Source organism: Nothoprocta perdicaria, unplaced genomic scaffold, assembly GCF_003342845.1.
Source record: "Nothoprocta perdicaria isolate Ctin4 unplaced genomic scaffold, notPer1 scaffold_10, whole genome shotgun sequence".
NCBI classification, from domain to species: domain Eukaryota; kingdom Metazoa; phylum Chordata; class Aves; order Tinamiformes; family Tinamidae; genus Nothoprocta; species Nothoprocta perdicaria.
Genome location: NW_020454094.1, coordinates 2,021,479 through 2,029,509, shown reverse-complemented (window position 1 = coordinate 2,029,509; position 8,031 = coordinate 2,021,479).

Genomic DNA, 8,031 nt, shown 5'->3' with positions numbered 1-8,031 from the left:
TAATAAAAAACCTTTCATGGGAAAAAAGTTTATGTTCTGGCCGGATGGAGGACAAATTATGGGGATTACGGAGCACAGGAACCATGCCGGGCACAGAAAATCAGGGCTTAAAAATCCACCTGCCTCACATTATTTTTCCCCTTGCAATGGCAGGTTTAAGSATGAATCTTGACACTACCAAGAAAAGATATTTTTTACTTTTTTCCCCCCTTTTTCCTCGTATTTTTCCCTGGGTTCCCTCTCCAGGCCCCGCCACGTTTCAGAGCCCTTCGCCCCCTCCCCAATTTCAAGGRGAACGTGCAGCTCATCAAAATTTAATGCCACGGGTAACGAAGCAAAATGAATATTTAATTGGCGCTTTTATGCGAGACCAGCTAACGAAACCAGTTAAGCACAGGAATAAATAAATAAATAAACAAACGGAATAAAATAAAAATGAAGCCCCCCTCTCCGATGGTACCGAAGCAGTTAAGCTATTGGCAACAAGCGGCTCCTAATAAACATTCAGCTAATTCTGCAGGAAAAGCACTAATTAGAAAAGCAATAATAATCGGTGTAATTGCTCTAAATTACCCTCCTCGCCGAGAAGTGCRTTCGGGCGCCGGAGCGCAGCTGCTCCCGCCGCAGCCGCGCGCTCCGCTTTGCTCTGCTGCCCTCTCCAGGTCTTGCCAAGGGGCTTCCAAAGGTGCCAAGCCCACAGACTGGGTGGGAAGATCCCAGGGTCTCTGGCACCCTTAGGTGCATCGAGCTGGCCGGCCCCAAATGCAATCCGGGGATAATCAAGCATCCGTCTCGATTGAAGGTACCAAACGCAGGGAAGGACCCAATGACACCTCAGGCACCACGTTTCTTGTGATTCATCGTTTCTCTTGATTCATMCTTTCTCATGATTCGTTCTTTCTCATGATTCTCCTTCTCTGGAGGTCTTCAAAACCCRCCTGGAYRCCACCCTGTGCCACATGCTGTAGGTGTCCCTGCTTGAGCAGGAAGGTTGGACTAGATGATCTCCAGAGGTCCCTTCCAACCTTGAACACTCTGTGGTTCAGGTTATGTTTTGGCCCTCAGGACCTCCCTGGCTCCATCCCCATCRTGCTCATCTCTGTCAAGCGATCAACCTAGTTCATCTCCCTCGCACGGCGCTTTCGTTTGTCACCACCTTCCTTTGCACCAACGTGAGCAATAATTAACAGGCCGCAAACCTTCACTGATCGCGTGGCTGTGACAGCCAGTGTGGCGTGCACGGCCGTGGAGCATTTCCAGAAGAGGAAAGTGCCTCCCCATGCAGCAAGGAGAGCCCAGAAAAGCTCGTGCTGACTGGAGAAGGCCAAGGTATAGACAGCGTTTTTATGTGAATATCCCAACTCAAGCTACAAGGGGTAACATGTGAGCGTTAATTGTCAAAGTACAAATATTCACCTCTCCCTGTGGTCTGTGCTCTTATGCTGAGCCTTTGCTGTGCTGGTAGTTGCAAAAAAAWTGGGATACGCAGTGCTCAAGCCCTGGTGGAGCAAGTCCTAGGTGTTGTTGGCCAAGAGCAGACCAACGCATCGTCCTGGCTCCCCAGCTCTGTGTTTGCCAAAGCGCTCCTGGTTGCTCCATCAAGTCCTGGGCAGGCTGGTCATCATCCAAGCCAAGCCCTGGGCTTGTTGGTCATCTGGAGCCCCAGTCCATGGCTGCTARCCTCGCATGGGCAAGCTCAAGCACACGCTTGGCCTCTTTATTTGCTTTACTTGGAGCAGCTCCCAGGACAGYAACAGATACGGTCTTTTCTCATTTAATTTCATGGACTTTGAAGGAATCATTACAAAGAAAGTTATTACCAGAATAAAGTATAAAGGTTACAGGTTGTCCCAGAATTTTAGGAAGGAAGCAGAAAGCCATGGACTGTCCAAACCCTGGCCTGGTTTTACCCATTGCATCCTCTGAAAGAGGACAACCACGCTCCCCGGTTCCTGCTGTAATTACATTTAGATTCTCATTGCTTCCACGCGAGCTTCACTGCTATTTGCATTGCTTTAACGATCCATTAAGCAAATACTGTACGTTGGGAAGTGCTACTTCTCTTCAGAGCAACTGCAGCTTCTCCGGCCCTCGGCAGCACTAACTCAGCACCAGAACCAAGGCATGAGGGATGAGGACACAGGGCCGGGGATTTGCACATGCAGGGAGGAGCTTCTAGCAGTTGTAATTTACCCTGTGGAAATGCTTTCTATTTTTATGTATTTAAAAGTATTGAGGACACTCGGATTTTTTTTTTTTAATTAAAAGAACTATTTTTTTTTTTTGTAGGAACCCAGATTAATTGCAAAAGCCTGAATTGGATTGCGCTGGAGAGAAGTTTCCTGCCTCACAGGACTTGCTCAGCTGCTTTGTGCCCTGGGGTGGGATGGAACAAACCAGGGYGGCAGTGGGACATCCGTCCGTGAGGACAGGAGCCACTGAAAAGCAACAGGTCTAACCCAACAGGCTCTTCCCAGAGAGGCACCAGGATAAAAGTCCCATGGGAATGGCATTTGGCACCAAGGTAAAAATTCCACGAGAAACCACGGGAATTTGGGCACTTTCCTTCAAAGATTCCTGCAAGCTCGACAAGGGGATGCAGCAGGCACAGCCAAGCCCCACACTCCCACCACCTCATTCCACCTCTGCACGATTTTCAACACTATTTAATAAGCTCAGCTACCCAAGGGGAAGTATTTTAACCTTTCAGTGCGTTACAAGGCAGGTGAGTGTCAGCCCAAGGGAAGGAGGTGGAAAGGAATGGAGAAGGCAGAGAGGCTGGACGGAGAGGACTCGGGCAGCAGGGAAGCCCGGGGCCCTGACCCCGGTGGCACTTGGCCATGGAGACCACACGAGCACAGGGGAAAGTTCAGGTTTACAGGACCAGAGATCGGGTTTGTGTTCCACGTAATTAGCCCTACCAGACCTACCAGACTCTTTCATTTGCCCATTCACCCTTTCCTCCTTTCCCAAGTGGCCTCCGCTGTCTTAAGACCTGCCTCATTGTGCTTGGTCTGGCAGAGTGGAAAATTTAATTTTCAACTAATTAGTTTCTAACTTGCTGAATAACCTCAAATTACCGGGCATCACCTTTCCCAGAGGGGGAGAACAACGTAACTATTCACCTGTATCCAACATTTGACACTGCAGGAGCCCAAAGAACGGAACAAAGGCTCCCCAATTGGTTATTGTCTTGGCTCAAAGGTCGAGAGTCATTTATGACAAAGCTCTAATTAATAGTTTATTACCCGTAACTGACCACAGTCGCTTTTGTTGGCATTTAATAGTATTAGCTAAAGGTTTGCTTTGAATGGGGAATGAAGTTACCTATAGAATCGTCATGTTCGGCTCCCCTTGGTCTTCAAGCAACGCTGCCCTCTGGCCCTTGGCTTCTGCTTTCCCTCCACGTGGGCCTATTTGTGCCACTGGCTTTTCACCTGACACCAAATCATCGGCATGCTCTTGCGCTGATTATTTGGTCACTAGAAGGTCACACAAATACAAATAATATTCTTCATTTGCTCTCATGAATGGCCTGGCAACCACACAAAGCCCAGGCAGGTCCTTGAAGCCAAGAACGGCAGTGGYTGCCATCAGGATTTAAATATAAGTTTGTGCAACATCTGGGTTATTTTGCCAACGATTAATCATTTCAGGAGATTCTGGGTTTTTGCTCCTTTTGTTTATGCACAAATTCAGCCTGGACTGAAGGGATCCTTAACTCCTAGAGAAGCACAAATCTCCCGCTCCAGCACTGCAGAAATCCAGCCTGCGCTCCGGGTTGTGGTCTCCTGCCAGCTTTTTCCATGAACYAATTCCAGGTTGGAGGATTTTTAATTTAACCTAAATTTACACTTGGATTCTCATCCTCCAGTTGACTTCTTCGTTTAGCAAGCGTTTCCCTGACCAGAGGTAAAATTCAACCTCAACAAACAGCCCAAATCACAGGAATGTAGACAAATATTTTAGTAAAGGATGGTGGTAGGGCTAAGCTGAGGCAACTCTAACCTTTTGGTTGAGCAAGCAGCTTTCCACCAACTTCAATAGCTTTTTGGTACCAATTGGCCACCCCTTGTGTCCGTGCTAAAGCCCAGCACCCGCTTCATCTAATCTGTCTGCCTTTCARACCTGAGAAAATCCTAGTTTCCTCCCTCCTGCCCATCAGCCAGGTCACATCTCAACCAAAAGAGGCCATGGGCATATGACAGTGTGACCACGTAAGGTGATGTTGCTGCAGCAGGAGATTGCCTTGGGCCTCGGGCTCCATCAGAGGTTTCCTCAAATACTTGCTAGCAAGCAGAACAAGGCAATGCATCCTCAGGGAAATCTGCCGATCTAGGCAGAAACCTGACCAAAAACCAAACCCAGACACTTTTGCTCTAAACCCAAATCCTTCATCTAAACGCTGCCCTTGGTTTCACAGGTGGTAGGGCGCGTGTCTCTTCTTTATGCTTGTTTCTCCAAGTGCAATCTCTCCAATTTCCCCCTGGTTAACCAGATCAGTGCTGCTTTTCTTGTCTAGGGGGAAACTGGACAAGCTTTGCACTTTTTCCTGCCGAAATCCTTTGGAAGCTGCTCTGTGCAGACGTTCCCGGGAAGCGCGGCCGCATCCCAGCAACCTGCTGGTGGCAGCAGCCGCCTGCCGGGTACCGAGGCCGGGGCCTCCCTCCAGYACGGCCACCAGCCCTGCACTGCTGCTGAAAAACAGCCCTTGGCAGCAAGACGGCTCCAAGTATTGGTGGTTTTGGCCAGCTGGAGAAAGCGAGAGGCCTTGAGCTCACCAGGGTACCTGCTTGGTGGCCGCTTGGGATCCGTGTGGCACGAGGGGACAGAAAAATTGCTTTAAGCAAAGCCAGGTTGCAAGGTTAACAGATTCACAGATTCACAGAATATTTAAGGTTGGAAGSGACCTCTACAGATCATCTAGTCCAACCTTCCTGCTCAAGCAGGCACACCTACAGCATGTGGCACAGGGTGGCATCCAGGCGGGTTTTGAAGAYCTCCAGAGTAGGAGACTCCACAACCTCCCTGGGCAGCCTGTTCCACTGCTCTGTYACCCYAACAGTAAAGAAGTTGCTCCTCACCTGGAGACGGAACTTCYTGTGYTTCAGCTTGTGGCCATTACCCCTCGTCCTGTCGCTGGCCACCAGTGAGAACAGCCTGTCCCCTTCCTCCCTGCATTCTCCCTTCCTGAACTTATACATATTAATCATATCCCCTCTGAGCCGTCTCTTCTCCAGAGAAAACAGGCCCAGCTCACTCAGCCTCTCTTCATACGAGAGATGTTCCATTCCCTTAATCATCCTGGTTGCCCTTCTCTGGACCCTCTCCAGAAGCTCCACGTCCYTCCTATACTGGGGTGCCCAGAACTGAACACAGTACTCCAGGTGCGGCCTCACCAGAGCTGAGTAGAGGGGCAGAATCACCTCCCTTGACCTGCTGGCAACACTCCTCCTGATGCAGGCCAGGATCCCATTGGCCTTCTTGGCCATGAGGGCACACTGCTCACTCATGGTTAACTTGGTGTCAACCAGGACTCCCAGGTCCCTCTCCGTGGAGGTGCTTTCCAGCAGGTYRACCCCTAATCTGTACTGATGCCTGGGGTTATTCCTCCCCAGGTGCAGGACCCTGCACTTGTCCTTATTGAACCTCATGAGGTTCCTCTCTGCCCARCTCWCCAGCCTGTCCAGGTCCCTCTGGATGGCAGCACAGCCCTCCGGAGTGTCGGCCACTCCACCCAGCTTGGTGTCATCTGCAAACCTGAACTCCCTGCCAGCCTCTTCTTCGTTTAACCCCCTTCCTCTTCCATTCTCAACAGCCTCTGCCCACCTCCTCTTCCATTCTCAATAGCCTTTTGCTTGGTGCCTGATACGCCACAAAGTCCCAGCAACAACACAGGTCATTGCAGATGTGGAGGCTTTTCCATTCATAGACAATTAACAAATGTAGCTGTGAGTGTAAATAATTATAGAGAACTTTACTGAAGCTGTGTGGGTTTTTTCCCCCTCAATAGAGAGGAGTAGCTCAGGGGCTTTCAATGCAGGAGAAAGCAGCACGCATGCGGCAGCCGCGCACTGGGGCATTGCAGGGAGGTGGGAACACCAAAGCCTCACCTAGAAGCCACCTTCTCCTGGCCAGGGACATCTCATGAAAAAGGACACAGGCAGCAAGTGCTCCAGGATCAGGRTGTTCCTTATTTAAGAAGCCCCTGGGCATGCTAGGCAGGCTGGGCAGCGAGGTGGACACAACATCATCCTCTCCATTCCCAGTCCTCTGCTGCCATCAGGTGGATGTTTGATTTTGTTCTGGTGAAAGACGCAAAATTTGAGGGTGTTTTCYTCCTTTCTGCTCGTTGGAACCATCTCACATGTGGGAAGCAGCTTCCCTCACTTCAGAAGCCCTATGGCCATGCAACAAGTTTTCCACGGGAGCCCAGAGAACAGGTTCAGATACACCAGGAGCAGGGGATGGGAAGGATGCTGACTTTCCAATCCATAGGGCAAAGACCACATACAGCCTGAAAGCTTCCTTGGACAAGGACCCTTCCTATCTAATACCACAAATTTTCAGCAACGTCCCTTCCCAGACAACTTCCGAGTATTGCTGCAATCCACAGTGCTTGCAGAGAGGCTTGGGTATGTTTTGGCCCTTACCAGGAAAAACAGGGGCTAATTTAAGAGGTGGAAATCACCCTTTTTTCCAYGCAGCAGCATCCCTGAATACTATCTCGTACCCTGCTTACCCGGCAAAACTTTGGGAATTTGATGGAAGAGTCAGCTCAGTTGATCCTCACGGTTCTTGTGCCCTGAATGCAACCATCTTTGGTTGGTGCTGATGCAAAAAGTTGMAAAGTCTGCTTTTCTTGTAACTTTTGCAAACAAAATGCTGTGGGAGGGGAGAAAAATGCAGGTAGTGAAACATAATATTCAACAAGGATGTTCCAAAGAAGCATCGCTGCTTTGGCATCTGCGGCTGGCCCTTTCACAGAGAGGATGGGGAAGGAAAGCCAGCCCTTTGGCCTGGTGCTCCTCAACCGTTCTTGAGCTGGTAGCAGCCCAGGCCAAGGAGAAAACACCCAACACAACAAGAGGGCAGTGCCCAAAATCAGCTTTGAAGAGGGAGGAGCTCAGGCTTGTTAAAATCAACACAAGTGAAATGATTTAGGAAGGCGACAGAGCCCCGCATGAAGGAACAGGAGACACCAAGGGAGAGGCAATCACACAAGCTGGCTCTGAGTTTTGGGGTATCCAACCCCAATTCTGGTGCCCCAAAAGTCCTCCTGGGGCTCCTACCGCTCCTCCACCCCTGCCTCAAAGAGGATGCTGAGGCGCTGACAAAAGACTATCAGCAGAAAGCAAGGTTAAAAAAGCAATAATTCAGCCGGTTAACTGCCATCATTGTTCCTTCCTATCTCTGCATTCTTGATAAACAAATTCATAACAAGCTTTTACRGCTCCCTTCCCCGGAGCGGTCTATCAGCCCGACGTGCACCGCCAGTTGAAGCCGAGCTCCCACAACACAATATCCCTTAATACGATCTCCTTTGCATTCGCTATGATGTAATTATGCTAATTACCCAGCCTGCGCTTTGATATCCTCCTATTTCCCGGGACGTTTATGATCAAACCTGTTCCTCTAATTTACTTCCAGTGCCATCGGAGCCGGCGCGTTTTTATGTGCCGAGCCGCGTGGAGGCTCCTCCGCGGCTGTAGGACTTGCCAAGGCCATAGGGGAGCTTAGACATAACTTTGTCCCGGCTGACAAGAATTTCAACAATCCCTGCTCCTAACCAGCGCCCAGCCACGTTTGATGGCTTCTCCCATCTATAACGTGACGCCGCTAATGCCTGCGCCTCCCAAGGTTTTGCCTCTTTGCAGCGCAGTAAATTTCCTGGAAACCTTCACATGTTTGGCCTTTGCCTTGTGGGGAAGGCGCTGCGTGTTAGAGTAACATTTAGCTGGATGGAGACAGAGAGAAGAAAGGAAAAAGAGAGGGGAGAGAAGAAAGGAAAAAGAGAGGGGAGAGAAGAAA